Source organism: Protopterus annectens, chromosome 1.part2 (genome assembly GCF_019279795.1).
Source record: "Protopterus annectens isolate FY-2018-M chromosome 1.part2, PAN1.0, whole genome shotgun sequence".
NCBI classification, from domain to species: Eukaryota; Metazoa; Chordata; order Ceratodontiformes; family Protopteridae; genus Protopterus; species Protopterus annectens.
Genome location: NC_056727.1, coordinates 692,803,538 through 692,821,673, shown reverse-complemented (window position 1 = coordinate 692,821,673; position 18,136 = coordinate 692,803,538). Strand labels below are relative to the sequence as shown.

The window sequence follows — 18,136 nt, the reverse complement described above, 5'->3', positions numbered from 1 at the left end:
CCTATCTGAAAATTTGAAATGGCTGCTAACTGAACTTTTACTGTGGAGGAAGAAGATCCTGAATGAAAAATTTCAGCTAGGAAATCCAAGACCGAGTGTATTGGAGCAGTGAAGGGATCTATATTCCTAGCCTTTGCCCAGAAGGAAAAACGTTGCCACTTACTAGCATAGATCCTTCTGGTGGAAGACTTAAGGGAAGCTACGATAATATCCCGGACAGAATTTGAAATCATTGGAAGCCTGTCTAGGGACGGAAGTGGAGCAACCAAGCTGTGAGGTTGAGAGATTGGAGAGATTGGTGCAGCTGCCCTGACTGATGGGCCAAAAGATCTGGCGCTGGATCCAGATGCCAAGGCTGCTCCAAAAGATAACGATGCAGGAAAGGGAACCATATCTATCGAGGCCAATAAGGGGCAATGAGAATCATCTTGGCTCTCAAGGCGGTAGCTTTCTGAATTACCTGTGTGATTAATAGAAAAGGGAGAAAAGCGTACAGAAGTCCCCGAGGCCAATAGTGGACTAGAGCGTCTCTGGGGGGATGGCCTGGAAGGGGGAAGAGAGTGAAGAAGTCGAGGCACTTGCTGTTTTGTGGTGCTGCAAAAAGATTGCAGCAAGGAAACCCCCACTTCCGAAAAATTTCCTCCGTCACCGATTGCTTGAGAGACCACTCGTGGGGCATGAGAATAGCTCTGCTCAGCCTGTCTGCTATGATGCTGGACTTCCCGGGGATATGCGTTGCTATCAGAAACCGCTGAGAAGAGATCGCCCATTGCCAGAGTCTGAGTGCTTCTCGACACAGGGGATAGGACTTGGTTCCGCCCTGCTTGTTGATATACCATACTACGGACATATTGTCCGTTTGAACTACAATAGTCCCCAGGGGAAGAGAGTCTTGGAAGGCTTGCAACGTCAAAAGCACTGCTCTCATCTCCAGAACGTTTGTGCAAGTGGCATTCGAAATGTTGCCATGTGCCATGGACTGTCTTGCCCTGAAAATGCCCCCCCACACACCCAATCAGGGAGGCGTCCGATGTGACCGTGGTGACCGGGGGGAGGAGTAAATGGTCTGCCTTGATGGACTTGAGGGGAGACCATCCACCAAGACAGATGTTTTTTGCAAGATAGAGTTATTAAGATCTTGTGTGTCATAGGGAGCTGTTGGAAGGACCACTGGGAGAAAAGCATCCACTGAAGAAGCCGCATGTAAAAGCGGGCAAGGGGAAGAAGCGTGATGGCTGCTGCCATGAGACCTAATACTTTCAGAACATACCTGGCCTGAATTTTGTTGCTATGAAGGAGGACGTGAACATGATTTTGAATATCTAAGACCCTCTGCTCTGTTAACTTTGCTGAGAGCTGAACGGTGTCCAAGGTGGTGCCTATGAAGGTAATAGACTGACAAGGTGACAAGGCAGACTTTTCGAAATTTAGAGAGGTACCTAGCTCTTTGCAAATGTGAATGGTGTAATCTCTGGCTAGAAGAAGTTGACGCCTGGTGGTGGCAGTGAGGAGCCAGTCGTCTAGGTATGGAAACACCTGGAATCCTTGACGTCTCAGGTGAGCCGTAACCACTGCCATACATTTGGTGAACACTCGGGGGGGGGGGGCTGTAGTGAGACCAAAGGGCAGGGCTCTGAACTGGTAGTGACTGGCCCCCAGCCGGAAGCGGAGAAACCTTCTGGAGCACCTGTGTATTTTGATGTGATAGTACGCATCCTGAAGGTCCACTGAGCACATCCAATTGTCCTTGCCCAGAAGGGGTAGAATGGACTGTAGCGTGACCATCCGGAACCTTGTTCTTTTTACAAACTTGTTTAATTTGCCGAGATCCAATATTGGCCTCCAGTCCCCTGTATTTTTTGGTACCAAAAAGAACTTTGAGTAGACTCCGGATCCTAGTTGGTCTGCTGGGACTGGCTGGATGGCTCTCTTTTTTTAGCAGCTTTGATATTTCTAGTGCTGCTTGTTCCCTTAGACTGGGTGGAACGTCGGGAAAAGACCCCATTTGAATAGTTGGGGTTTGGATAAAGGGGATTTTGTAACCCTCGGATATAATCAACTGCATCCATTTGTCTTGAGTGAGGGAGAGCCAGGCTTGTGGGTACAGCGATAATCTTCCCCCGACTGCCTCCGAAGGTGGACAGTCAGGCAGCACCTCAGGGATGCTGGAAGGGTTTGTCAGAAAGGGTTTCTCTGCTACCCTGATTCTGTGGACCCCTCTGCCTCTTGGATGGCGTCTGTTGTTGTTGTTCCCCCCTCTGCCTCTAAGGGGGAACTGACCTCTTGCGTCAGGCGTGACTCCTTGTGATTTGCGGAACTACATTTTTCCACCCTTTTGACCCTTAGGATATGGTCTAGATGGGGTTGAAAAACGGATTCCTACGGCAGAAAGAGTCTTGCCATCTTGTTCGCACCTGGTCAAAGTATCTTTTACTTGAGGTCCATACAATGCTGAACCATCAAAGGGGGAGATAGTGAAGGACGCCTTGAAGGGGTCTATGAGGTTGCAAAACCACATCCAGGCATGACGCCTTAAAGCCACACCTGTGCCTGCGGCCCTACTCGCTCCATCGGCTGCATAGGAAATAAGCAGCATGGAGGAGTTGACAATGGAATTCGGGGTTCCTAGCTGTGAGTTAATTTTGTCCTGAGACCCAGCAGCTGATGGATCCTGTAGAACCTCACCCAGTTCTTTGAGAATGTCTCTTTGAAGACGGGTGAAGTGGCATAAGTAATTCAGCGATCGCATGGCAAAGGTCGCTGATGAGAACATCCACTTGCCGTACCTATCCATTGTCCTAGATTCCTTGTTAGGTGGATGGATAGGCACTGAAGGATCAGCCAGTTCCTTCTTGGTGGCTGCCGCCACCACCATGGCATCAACTGGGACACCTTTAGATAAAAATTGCTTATCCGAAGGGGCTGTTATAAATTTGGAAGGCCTCGGTGGGGTGGGTTCCATCGAATCAGGGGCCGTCCACGCCTTCCGCGCCACCACTTCCATAAGGAGGTCGAAGGGCAGAGACACCCAGGAGGTGGAGGGTCGAGAACCAAAAGCCTCCAGGTAAACCTACTCATCCTCGGAAGGATTAAGGGAAGACCAGTTCCCTCTCTGTTTAAGGATTTCAAGGATGTCAGAGAAGGAGACATCCTCAGAGGGGGACCTTGGGGATCCTTCCGACTCATCTAAGTCGGTATCAGATGTGACGGACTCAGGGGAGTCCACATGCTTCCTCTTACATGTCCTCTTACGAGGGGTTCACCTGATGGATCAGGAGAAACCCCGGAAGAGGAGGATATTCCCAATGGAGAAACCTGAGGCGTTGGATCTCTACGGCCGGGGGCGAGAGAGTGGGAAGGGACCTCAGCAGGCACTACAGTGGGAGGAGATGATGGAGCTGACCGTAGAGCAGGCACTGGGGCCAGTACGCTCCTCATGGCCTCGAAGGCGCCCCTATCAGGCAGGCCAGAGGGCTCCCACTCCGAAGAACTAGAAACCCCAGCCGGCACCGACAGGGATGGCTCCGAAGCCGATGTCTGGGCCGAACTCACCAGTGCCGACGCTCCGAGGGGGAGAACGGGGTTGGACAAGGGTCCGATGCCACTCCCCCCCTCGGAGCCGGCGAGAGAGTCCAAGCGCCTGGATCCCTCCAAGGAAGGCACCATGGACGAGATCGGAGCAGACGACGGAGCTGAAGGGGGAGGTATCGGCTCCGACGTCACAATGGTCATGGCTCCGAGGATCTCTGGCTCCGAACACTGGGGCAGAGTCAAAGGAGGAATAGTAGGTTGTATGGACATAGCCACTGTCTGATGAGACGGGCTGTGAAGCATTTGGGCCAGTGCCTGAGACTTTAAAAGTCTGCTAACCACCCTCTCAAGGTCATGGTCGGAAAGCCTGGAAGATCGAGAGGAATGGCTCCGATCCGAGAGTAAAGGTGACCTCGGAGCCGAATGGATAGATTCCAGAGATGGAGATCTGGACCTCTTGCATGTGGAGGGCATCGAGATTGGTGGAGCCGATGGAGCCATAGACACGGCGGCTCCAGTCGGAGCAGACTGTGAAGATAGAGTCTTAGAGGCATCGGCTCTGGCCGGAGCCGATGCAGGAAGCTGCGATACAGAGGTATCGGCTCCAGCTGGAGCCGATCGTGTCGCAGAAGGTGAGCCACCATCCGAAGGCTTAGAGCACGGAGCCGATGGTTTGGGTGGCTTCGAAGGCTTCCCCGGCATGGACTTAGCAGGGGAACCTTCGGGCTTTAATAAGCCCCTCAGAATCAACTTATTCCTGCGCTCCTGCAGGACTCTTGGGCTGAATGCATGGCACACAGAGCAAGAGTCCTGCAGGTGCAGGGGTCCCAGGCAATAAACACAAGAAGTGTGACCGTCTGTCAGCGACATCTTCTGACAGCACGAGTCACACTTCTTGAAGCCTGAGACCTTAGTCTCTTTCGACATAATGCTGTCGAAAAGAAAAAACTAAATTCTAAAGTTAGAAACACACACACACTCAAACAGACAGGGATACTAAAGGCTCAGAAGGGCCTAAGGCCTAACCTAGGGTGGGGAGTATAACTGGGATAAGGGATCAAAATAGGAACTAAAAATTTGAAATAACAGAAAACTAGCCTATTAGGAAAATATAATGGGAAAACTAAGAAGAAAAACTAGAATTTTTCTTAAATTTAGTCACTAACCTGTGAGCCGGTAAAAAGAGCACCTCGCTAGCGAAGCGGCAAACGAGATCTGGGTAGTTACCGCCTAGCATCATGGGATATAGGGTTGCCTCGAGCCGGTAAAATTAGCTCTCGAGCTTTAGTATAGGCTGAGTCGGAGCCGAGGTTCGGCTCCGAACCCATCCAGCAAGAATGAAGGCGAGATTGACAACTTAACATCTATATTTAAATCCCATTTGTCCTGGGTTATGAGTTCCCAGTTTTTTGCATGCAGGTCGAGCTTTCCTCCCAAGGAAGCAGGCAGTTGAGCAGGGCTTGGAAGGGTTAAGGTTAAGTCACTGTGACATATTTACGTAGGGGGGTGTCTTACTACTTCTTACTTTGGAAGTGGGAGCCCCCCAATGCTTAGGCCTGTGCGTAGCCTGAGATTGTAACCTAGGTGGTCTGCTGTTCCTGGGTTTGGACTGAGAAGGCCTGGAAGAGACTGGAAAGGACCAATTTGTTGAAGGCCAATGCCTACTAAATCTGGGAGGCTGTACTTGCAGGAAATCTTTAACAGTTTGCATAGATTTAGCTTTTTCCTCCTTCTTTTTGAGGACTTCTTCTGCTTTATTGCCAAACAGGTAGTCATGGATTAAGGTAGCATCCAGTAATTTAGCTTTAACATAATATGGCAAGTTTTGCTCCTTAAGCCAAGCATGCCTTCTAAGTACAGACCCAGTGACAGCAGCCCTGCAAGATGCTTCTAAAGAATCAAAACCACATTGCAAAGTATGTTTACCAACTTATTCAGCAGAATGCATTAAATCCTGTAATTCTGTGTGCTCAGCACAGTCAGGAATCAACATAATTTTCTGTTTAAGTAGTCCCACAATATGCTGCTGGTACTTTGACACATGAAACTGGCAATTTAAAGCCCTAATGGCCAACGTAGCAGACGTGTATGCCTTCTTACCCCATCTGTCCAAGGCTCTAGAATCTCCATCAGAAGGGGTAGGATTTTTGGCAGCAGTAGCCTTAATGCCCTTTGGACCTTGGGAAATGGTCTCTGGATCCGCAGTAGGATTCTTGAAAAGGAACTTGTGTGAGTCAGGTACTCTGTAATACCAGTCAGGTTTTCTGGGAGTTGGAGGTAAAGTGTCTGGGGACAGGCTAGATTCCAAGAAAGCATCACATACAATGTCCAGAACAGGAGGGATAGCTAAAGGCCTGTGTTGAAGAAGGAGTAAGAATTCCCTAAGCCTCTTTTTGGAGTCAGAATAACCCTGGCTTTCCCAGTGGAAATGCTCCCTAAGAGTGTGCAAGGTTTCACCAAAAGAAAAATCTTCTGGAGGGGAAGCAGAGGGAATGGAATCCTCAGCATCAGAATCCTCATGGGTAGATAATGGCAAATCCTGGTAATCAGAAGAAATAGAAATATCAGAATCCTGATCAGAAGAATCAGAAAGAAAACCAGTTCTAGGTCTCTTAGAGGGGGAAGGCTGGCTTCCTCTAATTAAAGTAATAAGGTCTTCAGCCATTCTAAGCATTTGTTTTTTAGGCATATGGGCCTGACCATGCAGTTTGGAAGTCGGTTTTCTAGACGTGGGTCGAGTTTTAGGCCTCAATGAAGAAGATGGCGTTGGTTTAAAATGCAAGTCTGTAGGCCTGAATACACCCCCCAGAAGCTGGTGCCTGCACAGCGGCTCCAGACCCATCCAAGGTACAGACATCCACAGGTTCCATAGTCGAAGAAAAATCTTGCGGCATACTTGACTCCGAATGGGGCTCAGTAGAGGCCTGCAAATCTGAAGTAGTGGGTATCAGGGGCTGTGAAAGCGCCTCACTGAGTACCGGTGAACTGGCGACTAGCTTAACGTAAGCGTCATCGGTAGTTTTACACCTATGTGGTCTGTCTCTGTCTTTATCCTTACGTTTTTTCAGAATATCAGTAGTCGGATGGCTTACCGAAGCCATTTCTGGATAGTTTATACAGTGTACGAAAATAAGTTGCTGCAAAAATAGACAGATGACGAATAGTTCGGGGGTTGAATAAGGCATAAAACCGACAGCGAGGGATGTCGTGGTCTGGGCCAAAGCAAGGAATGCAGTACGAATTAAAATCTTTATGAGGTATTTGCTTTCCACAGGTAAGACAATTATCTTTTACTGACATTGGTTAAGAGCAAGAAAACGGATCCCCAATGGGGTACTTAGCTTTTTTGAAGACTTCAGTTCTGAAACTCGAAAACGAAAATTTCAGGAGTCGGCCGACCGGCACTTGCGAACTGCTTCTGCTTCGGGTACCATGCAGCAAGAAAGACTGATGTAATGGCATTGGCTGCATGTTTTATACCCCTGACGACCTGACGTCATGGAAGAAGAGACAGCATCTGATGCAGGAATCCAAGACTCTGGTATTCAGGCCGGTTGAGGGCTATCTGCAGGCAGATAACCCAAATGTAATGACTGCAACAGTGAAACACGAAGAACATCCAGTATTTTAAAGTTAAAAAATATTTTAGGTTAAATCCAAACATGCATTTTTATGAAGCAACATTTTTTATTTATGAAATTATGAGGGATATTAACTTGTTGTGTGTAGGTTAAACCTGATTTTAAAGAGTATTTTTCTGATGGATTTTAATTTCTTAATTATTCAATTTTATAATTAGTGACAACTGAGTATTATATAAGGCTGGGTTGGGGTTTTGGATCTTGTTCTGAGGAAATCCCTTGTAATTTTAGGGGAAGAAAGCGCTCAATGTGGATATTTGTGAATAAAGCTGTTTGCTTTCCTTCACTGTGGTTGCTCTGGTTCTATGGGTCAAACCTAAACTGAGTTCCTAAACGGCCAAGCTCACATTGCCATTAATGCATTTTCACTATACAGCTAAGGAGGAGCTGACTCACAAAAGCACATTTCCCTTCAGAAGCACTGACTGAGAACTCAGTGTAGCTGCTTGAGGAAGAGAGAGTACTGCCAATGGAAAAGCAATAGGCTCACATCCTCTGCAACAGCAAGCTGGCCTGCTCCCTACCACCAGAGTCTCACGGGAGAATGAAGGGCTAATAAGGGTGTCCATGTAGAAATGAATGGGCCATGGTTTTCTCACCTAGCCTGGGAATACCTGGCTTCCATTCTGCCAGAATGAATGGACCAACAGAGTGAGAGCACAGAAGCCATCACGCAAGACCATGAAGGCAGAGGACAAAATAAAGGTGAAAGTAAGAATCTATACATGAAGTTCAACTCTTAGGATAAAAGGTACGTCTTCAGCAGGGTCTTTTGTGAAGGGCACATTTTTGCCCTAGCATACAAGCTGGTTACTTTTTGTGGAGATGCTGGCACACAGGCCAAAATGGATAAGACATGCACTCTTGCACTTTGACATACAAATATACTAGGTTACATTCAAACAATTGGTATAAGTTACCCAGTACTCTTGCAAATGGACAATTCAAGCGGTCCAATTCCTTAGTGGCATTCCATTCTACCTTTTACACTTCTAGATTTCCATGTAGCAGGTCTTCTGTTTTCTTCAGGATGTTTATGATTAGACTATAAATGAGTCCTGTTTGATACTGAAACCCTCTCCACTAAGCTGAGAGATTCAGGGATTTGAGGTTGAAGTGTAGTACCTTTCCACACTGCTGGGCAGGGGATAAGAAGGAAGAGTAGCAGGCTTTGTCAGGAGAGATGACCACTGCTGTTCTGGATAAGAAGAAGCTACTACTGTAACACTCTCAGGTCTGCTTTGCTTTTGAATAATACCTCCTGGCTAACAGGAAAATGGAAATCCAGAGAGTTCAAGGAAAACAGATGGCCTCTGTTTTAAACAGTTCTGACGTTGGGACAGAAAGCAAAAGGTCTGGAAATTATTCTTGAGGTAAGTTGAAAAGAAGTCCACTTTTGGCATTCCTTAAGCATAACATCCACATTGCTGTTCATGGCTGCCACCTAGCAGACATATCTCTGATATTATATTTATATTTTACTGCATATTTCCCAAACTTTAGGTGCAGTCTGGTCAATTTGGAGGGTCTGGGTCAATTCTAACAGTGTATCTTTCAAGGCTTTAACTTAAACATTTTATCCTTAATCTGCGGAAGGAATTTCCTCTGAAACAGTATGATATGGGTCTGGCCGATGATGGCTTTAATTCTAAGGGAAGCAGCAGCAGTTGATACTTTTACCAAACTGGTCCAACATCGTCCTGTCCTTATCACTGGGAAAGATAGAGCTCAGGTGTCAACTTAGATCCCCTGGCTACATCCATCAATATCACAGCAGAATATGCAACATGATTTTTGCATAGGTACTTCCAGTTGTCTAGGACTCTGTACAATGGTATGATTTCTTTGGAGTGGTTGCCTGAAAGTCTGGATCTAATGAGGCACTGAATAACACAATGACAGCAGTCTTGGGCTTTTATGTGCACTAAAGTTCAAGACATCTCTTTTGTGAATCATGGAAATTATACACTAAAAATGCTCATTCATAAGGTTTGTGGCTTCCCTGAATGAGATACCCTACAGTAGGAGCCATGAAACAATATCATCATCTTCATCTGTCAGCTCAGTAAGAACTGTACCCAATCCCTGTAAATCAGATACTCTTCTAGCTTAAAGTCTTGGAACATTTTAGGGAAACAGTCTCTTTTGCTTTTTATTACAAGAGCTACACATAAGGCGAAGGGTACTGCGGTTTTAAGCACAGAAAAGCCCACTGTTAGTTTGGCATACGCTTACCTGGAAATAATCAAAAACGTTGGGCTGGGGGGCAAGCACACAAGCAGGAAATCTGAATACTGGATGGCAGTACCAGTAAAATGCAGGTAAGCATGGAAACTGATGAGCAGATACCTAGAACTCTGCATTTATCTGTGATATTACTGAAGTATTTGAGGCTTTGCTTGATTCTGATGCCAGACGTCCACTGTTGCCTGCCACAGGGGCCAACACAAACTAGGACGCTGATAATGCAGGTGTCTGGGCTAGGAGTGAAGAAAAAGTACAGTTTTGTACCTACCATAAATGTAGATGTTCGAGGATCCACATTGCTGCAGTCCTAACTATTGGGTAGTCCGCTGTCCAGTCGGCCCGAATACCAGAGTATATGGCTGACGTCGGTCAGGGCGCATTAGACTGACGTCAGTACGTCAGGGTACTAATGCGCATGACCGACGTCATATTCTCAGTCTTTTCTTGCCCCAGATGTCAGAAGACCCTAAAAAGACAAGGCCCAATATACCTGCACCAGAAATATGTACAATATATACAAAAATATATACAAAAATATCAGCATATAACCCCACCTACACAACCACCCCTAAACACAGAGGGGAAGGAGGGAGGGTAAATTGGACTGCAGCAATGTGGATCCTCGAACATCTACATTTATGGTAGGTACAAAACTGTACTATGTTCTTCGTTCCACATTGCTGCAGTCCTAACTATTGGGTAGAATCCCAAAGCAGAGGTAAGGGAGGCTGGCAAATCATAAAGAAGCAGGAGCTGACAACATGCCTTGCAAAATAGCTGTGGCAAAACCAGCCCTAGACTTAGAGTAGAGAGGAAGGTGATAATGCTTAGAGAAAGTATGCACTGAACTCCAAGTAGCTGCCTCCAAAATATCCTTAGTTGCCACCCCTTAGAAATGCTGTTGAAGTGGCAGTAGCCCTAGTGGAATGAGGCCTAATCCCAGCTGGAATCTCCTTGCCATGATGGGAATAACAAAATGCAATGCAAAACCCAATCCACCTAGAAATAGTTTGTTTTGACACAGGCTTGCCCTGCGAACTCAAAGCAAAAGAAACAAACAACTGCTGAGACTGCCTAAAATCCTTAGTCCTGCTTAAATAATAACGCAATTGCCTATGTACATCTAAAGTGTGCAAAATCTTTTCCCCTTTATTTTGGGGGTCTGCATAAAAAGTAGGCAAATGAATAGTTTGGTTTAAAGCCACACTAGAAACCACCTTAGGCATAAAGGAAGGATTAGTGCGTAATGATACCCTATCCTTATGGAAAATCAAAAAGGGCTCTACTGCCATAAGGGCCTGCAACTCAGACACCCTTCTTGCAGAAGTAATAGCCAACAAAAAAGCAGTCTTCCATGACAAGTATTTCAATTCAGCAGTAGCCGCAGGCTCAAAAGGTTGTAGAGTAAGTTTTTCCAACACAAAATTGAGATCCCAAGCAGGAGTAGGAGCTCACGTGGGGGTCTTATATTCTTTGCCCCTCTAAGAAACTGCTTGAACAAAGGATGCGAAAACAATGGTGGGTCACAATCATAGTGAGCTGAAATTGCTGCAGCATGAATCTTAATGGAAGAGAAGGACAAACCTTTGTCCAATAACTCAGTAAGATATTGAAGAGCCACATTCAAATTAGGCTCAGAAATCTCCAAATTCTTTGCTGTACTCCAAATTAAAACCTCTTCCATTTTTCTGCGTACACTTTCCTTGTACTAGGTCTTCTAGCTTCCATAATCACATTTAAAACTTGTTGAGGAAGTTGAGACCTGCTGTGTTTCAACACAGAATATGCCAGGCTGTTAGATGAAGTGAGTGAAGCTTGACATTGAGCAGATGACCGTCCTTCTGAGATAACAGATGTGGAATCAAAGGTAAAGGCCATGGAGGCTTCCTTACCAGACTCCTTAGTAGTGGGTACCAGTGTTGCCGAGGCCAATCTGGAGCTATTAAAATCATCCTTGGCTTGTCTTGTCTGACCTTTAAGAGCACCTTTGGAAGAAGAGGCAGAGGTGGAAAGGCATACACATGAAGATTTTTCCAACTGAAAGAAAGAGCATCCACTTTCCAAGCTGTGTGATGAAACCCCTTTGTGCAAAACTTTGGCAGCTGGTGGTTTAGTGGAGAAGCGAACAGATCTATGTCTGGAGTTCCCCATGACACTGTCAATTTCTGAAATACATGAAGATCCAGTTTCCACTCGTGGGGATCCATGATTTGTCTGCTTAACACATCTGCTAAGGAGTTCTGTGCTCGGCAGAAACCTTGCCTGCAGAGTTAGTTGCATGCTGAGCGCAGTCTCCCACAAAATCAATGCTTGCCTGCATAGAGGATAAGAATGTGTTCCCCTTGTTTGTTGATGTACCACATGACAGTTGTGTTGTCTGTTAGAATCAACACCTGCCCTGGAAGAAGTAACTCCTTGAAAGCCATTAATGCAAACTGGACTGCTAACATCTCCTTCATGTTGATATGTAGATGCTGTAGTCTGGCAGGCCACTTGTCTTGTATCCACTTTCCATTTAGATGAGCTCCCAAGCAATGTCCGAGGCATCTGTCGTTAAAATCTGACTCGCCTCTGGCCGGGTCACAGAGAGTCCCTTGTTTAGGTGACATTCCTGAGCCCACCACAAAAATTCTTTTTGAAGGCAAGGTATTATTTGAATGACAGTGTCCAAATCCTGGCAGTGCTGTGTCCATACATTTTGAGATACCATTGCAGCTTCCTCATATGCAGTTTGGCATTGGGAAGCACCAGAATACAAGATGCCATGAACCCTAATGCTTGAAGGACTGTCCTTGCAGTCAGCACGGACTGATGAGATAGTTGATGGAAGTAAAGGGATAGACTCTTTTGTTTGTCCGGGGTTAAAAAGGCCATCTGGGCTGCTGTATTCAGTCTCACACCCAGAAAGCACATGTCTTGAGAGGGTACTAGACTGGACTTTATTTCGTTCACAGAATACCCTAGGCATCTTAGCACTGCTATAACATATTCCAGATGCTGTAGAAGGTCTTCCTTTTCTTGAGCCAGAATCAGGCAGTCGTCCAAGTAAGGATAGATTTGAATTCCTTTTAGCCTGAAGTAAGCTATCACTGGAGCCAGAACCTTTGTGAATACTCTGGGCAGTAGATAAGCCAAAGGGCAATGCAGAGAACTGATAATGAGAATTTCCAGCTCGAAACGCAGATACTTCCTGCAACTTAGTCTTATAGGCACATGAAGGTAAGCTTCCTTGAGATCTAAAGTTACCATCCAGTGATCTTTGCCCAGCAGAGGTAAAAGCTGTTGTAACGTCAACATCTTGAACTTTGGGATGTCCAGATAAGTGTTGAGGATAGATAAATCCAAAATTGGTCTCCACGTGTTCCCCTTCTTTGGTACTAGGAACAGGCGAGAATAAAATCCTAGGCCCCTTTCTGATACAGGGACTGGCTGAATGGCCCCTATTTGGAGTAACAGAGAAATTTGCTTGTGAGCCTCTTTCCTTTGTGGAGGAGGAACGTCTGGCATGCCTTTGAAAGGGGGCAATGTATGGAAATAAAACCTGTAACCGTGGTGAATGATATCCAACACCCATCTGTCTTGAGTGATTAAATCCCAATTTTCTTTGAAAAGAGACAGTCTTCCTCCCAAAGGAGCTGCCAGGCGAGAATCTACTGGCAGCTGAAAAGGCAGGTCATTGGGTCTGTTTACGAAAGGACTGACCCCTGCCCTCACCAGAAGTCTGAGCAGGTGAACTCCTGTTCTAGGCCTAAAAGAACCTTGAGCTCTGCCCTACCACGTCTAGACCTACCCCTAGACTGGGAATCATAAGCAGGATATGTCCATCCCTTAGTAGGGCAATTGCTACTAAACTTCGGTGGCTGCACCTGCAAAAATCTTTAACAGTTTGCATAGACTTAGCTTTGTCCTCCATTTTCTTTAAAACTGCTTCCACAGGCGAACCAAACAACACATCAGACTGTAAAGGAGCATCCAAAATCCTTGTCTTAACATGCTCAGCTAAATTCTGATCCCTCAACCAGGCATGCCTGCGAAGAACAGAACTAGTGGCAGCCACCCTCGAGGAGGCCTGTACAGCATCAAAACCACATTGCAAAGAATGCTTACCCACTTGTTCAGACACATGAACTAAATCTAGCAACTCTTTACACTCAATACCTTCCGCCAAAGCATCCACCTTAGATTTCAGTTGTGAAAGGAGATAATTTTGATATTTTAGCATGTGAAACTGACAATTCAACGCCCTCATGGCTAAAGTGGAAGAAGTATACACTTTCTTTCCCCATCTATCCAAAGCCCTTGCCTCTTTATGAGTGGGAACAGGGTTTTAACCACAGAGGCCTTAACACCTTTAGGTCCTTGAGAAACAGTTTCGGGTCTGCCCTAGGACTCTTAAAAGATACTTATGAGCTTCAGGCACCCTATAGTACCTATCAGGTTTAACAGGAGCAGGAGGCAAAGAATCAGGGTTCAGGAAGCCTCTGCAAAAACATATTCCACCACATTCAACACAGGAGGTATAGCTAAGGGCCTATGCTGGGGTAAAACAAGAATTCCCTAAGCCTTTTCCTGGAATCAGAGTAATCCTGGCCTTCCCATTTAAAGTGCTCCCTCATGGAATGCAGAGTCTCTGAAAATGAGAAATCCTCAGGAGGAGAAGCTGTAGGAGTGGAATCATCCACATCAGAATCAGAATAAGGAGGATACTCCTGCAAATCTTCCGCAGAAGTCTCAGAAGCCTCTGAACACTGTTCAAAACTATCAAACTCAGGTTCCACCCTAGGCCTCTTATCAGGAGGGGGCATAGAACCTCTAATCATAGTAATCAAATCTTCTGCCATTTTAAGCATATGTTTCTTAGGCACAGAACCTGAAGTGCTAGGAGAAGCCCCTACTGAAGCTAAACTTGGCCTACCTCTCAAAGAAGTTTTGGAAACAGAAGGAGGCTCTAACTCCCTTGGGAAGAGAGGGAAGAATAGTTACCTGAGAAGCCCCTCAGCCTGGCCTACCTCCTGAGAAGGCACATCCTGTAACAGTAAAGTCTCTGCCTGAGACTCCAAAGAAACTCCTGGCAAAACCTCTGGCTCCACTGAGCCTTCTAAAGAACCGACGTCCGGGACTGCCGGTTCATCAACCCTAGGCTTCGCTGTTTTGTCCTTGCGCTTCTTGGGGGAAGCGCGCGTCGGAGCATCCGACGGCATTTTATAATTGCAACGCTTCCCAAACACTAACCTGGCACAGTCTAACCTTCTCTTAATTGTGCGTTTGTTAAACCTAGCACAAGAGCGGCATCCAACAACGTCGTGCTCAGGCCCTAAACAAGGTATACACAAGGTATGGTAATCCCTATGAGGTATCTGTTTCCCACAAGAAATACAGTTATTCACTTTTTCTGACATCCGGTTAAATACTGATGCAAGAAAAAACCAAAATGTTCCCCAACGGGGTACTTAGCCAACTCTGATTCGGTCTGAAACTCCGACTTCAGAAAATTTCAGAACGCCAACCTGCACTCGCAAAACTGCTTCTGCATCGGACCATGCGGCAAAAAAGACTGAGAATATGACGTCGGTCATGCGCATTAGTACCCTGACGTACTGACATCAGTCTAATGCGCCCTGACCGACGTCAGCCATATACTCTGGTATTCGGGCCGACTGGACAGCGGACTACCCAATAGTTAGGACTGCAGCAATGTGGAACGAAGAACATCTCTCTCTTTACCTTCAGACCTGTCCAATACTGATGGGGTCTATTAAAGCCATATCTTCCCTGCCTCCACTACCTTTTAACAACTAGTTTTCTAGGTTTAACAGTTTTTTTCAGTGTCTGCATTTTTACTTTTCTCCCTTTCTTTCTGAATGCATGTTCTACTTTGTGTTCCAGAAAGAACCTGATACTTGTAATGGAGTAAGATTTTCTTACTGAAAAATCTAGCAGTGCTCCATACATGGGTCATGACTTGAGGATCTTCACACACGGAAAATATGCATTGTAAGTGGTAATCATCTGGGGGAATCAGTCTCCTACAAGCCCAATTTTAGGTAATTTTCTTTCACAGTGACATCATGGTGCTTTTAACAAATCTTCAAAAGCACTCAGCAACAAGTACAACTGACAGTAATAACACTGAGCACCAAATAGGAAATAAGTAAGGGGGGAAATGGAGTACTTTCTGGTCTTTAAAATAACACAGAAACAATGACAAAAATTGCAAACAGACAACCACACTGATGCTGTACTTTTTTCGTCGCTTTACAGTTAACTGTCTACTAATGATTCTCTACACTGGAAAAAAAAACATCCAGGAATTTCTAACCTCTTTAGAAGTCTGATGAATATGTGTCTATGGCAACTTCAAAAATATTCACGCACTGCATCAGTGAGGCTTATGATAACCCTCAAATTTTCTATCTATATCTCCGCATTAAGGTGAATCTTTAAAAGGTGGAAAAGTAAGCCATTATCTCACCATATATTCAGCCAGTCATCTCAAAAATATTAGTATGCTGACAAAATGTCAGGTCTGATACAAGACTGGGGAACATCCTTTGGACGAGATGTTAAACCAATGCCCCATCTGCCAGAGTTGGTAACTCAGGTGGATGTAAAAGATCTCATGACACTTACTGAAAAAAATTATGGAGGTTTTCTGGTGCCCTGGCTAAATTTCCCCTCATCAGTATGAATACCACCTTTGCTCTCCCCTTAAAGAGGTCACTGGTCTAGTGGAACTTACTTGGTAACCAAGTATAAATACATAAATGTACTAGTTGCACTAGTTAGTAGAAGGAAGTTCAAAATTAAAGACACTGGGTCTACAACAGTCAAAAAGAAGAATATATAAATAACAAAAAGCAAACATCCCTTCCAAGTATAACATTTAATCTTTAACTTAGGATCAGCTATAATCTGGTAGGGAGGAGGCCCAGGTTTGATTCCTAACCCAGAAGCCAATGGGACAGCTGAGAGTGGGAAAAGACAAGTGACAAAGATCAGCTCTCCCTCCTCAGAGAAGGGTGAACTTTTACCAAAGCAGCAGCACCCTATGAAGACCAGGACTAGCCAAAGAAAGCAACATTAGGGACAGTTACTGAATGCTCAGAAAATGGAAGCCTGCACTACTGAGCATAATGCCCCACACTGCATCTGCTACATAACATGCAGTCAAGTTCAACTCAGGCTAAGGGGGAACAAGGGGCAAAAAAATCCAGAAATACATGTAGCATGATTCATAGTGGGTCATTTATTGTCATAACATGGCATGAATGAAGCAACAAGCTTGTTTAGATATATGTGCATTCATTCCCTAGACCCAATGATTACACTTACTGACAACACAAAGCAGACTGTAGGTAAAACGAGAAGCCAGCATAGGGTTTGTTTCAGGGTACCCTCTCACAGATGGGGCTTGGACTATACTAGGGCATGGCAGTACCCAACCATTAAGTATGTGCTTCTAATTAAAGCACATTCCAGCTAAAAAAATGAAAATGCAATGTGCAAAAAACAGCATTTGTATGTTTATAGCAAATTCATTTAGGAAACATCATCACAACACATCTTTGAGTAAATGAGCATGGCCCACTCCTAATATTCCAAAGGGTAAAGCTCTTGTTTTATATTTCAGCCTAAAAGCTACTTTGTAAAACATACTGTAGCTCCCTAGCACATGAACTTACAATATAGAGCAACTGTAGGGTTCTACACTACTCCATAGTCTCCCACCTATCCTTGGAAACTTCACAGTTCTCATTAAAAGAAAGCAGTTCAAAACCATTCATAAAGTGTCCATCCATTACCTCGGACTCTCTGGCTCTGAACATTAGGAATGTTATCTCCATGGGATCTTTCGGCAGTACTTAGCTGAATCCAAGTTTAATAGTGAGAAGGGGCAACCTAATGTCAAATTAAATAAAACCAGCTACCTCAAGTAAGTTAATTACTCTAGATTGCAACATCTACCTTTATGTCAGCTTTCAGTATCTGCACTGATATATCTGCTGTACCCATTACTGTACTACTGTACTATTTTTGAACTTTGTGACCAGCTTAACTGTTTAAGATGTACTTGATACACACTACACATTTTCACCATTGCGTCATGGCTAAGAAAGTGTTTGCTTGGTCCACTCCACCAACCTGCAAAATTAATAAACAAATGATGCCCATAAACCTCTGTCCAACCATCAGATAAATTATTTAGCTGGCGTGACAACAGAAGATGACCTAAGATAATCAGGGGTTTCAAGTACAAAGAAAAAAAGTGTGTGTGTGTGTGTGTGTGTGTGTGTGTGTGTGTGTATATATATATATATATATATATATATATATATATATATATATATATATTTACTTGATATAGTCTGCTTGCCATTTCGACTTTCATATCATCGAAACCACATTGTTAAAAACTTAAAATAATGAACTCACGGAACATAGTATTTTACCTCCAGAAAACTAACCACTTGGCCCCCATGATGAACTTTGCCCTTTTCTCCACTGTAGTGCAATGTTGGAGTTGGTATATTTAGTTAGGGGGGTATGGGGAGCTGTGGGGGATGAAGCTCCCCACTTTGGTGGGTTTAATTTGCTTCTGTTTCTATTTTAATTGTTGATGAACAAGTGGTTAGTTTCCCAGAGGTAAAATACGATGTTTTGGGAGTTTATTTTAAGTTTTCGACAATGTGGTCTCAATGATGTGCACATTGAAGAAA

At 44.9% G+C, this 18,136-nt stretch overlaps 1 protein-coding gene across 8 annotated transcripts in view; it reads right to left on the bottom strand.

Annotated features, from left to right (window-relative positions):
• Positions 1-18,136, bottom strand: part of BIRC6 (baculoviral IAP repeat containing 6) — a 4,524,268-nt gene that overhangs the window by 929,016 nt on the left and 3,577,116 nt on the right. The window lies entirely within an intron of this gene.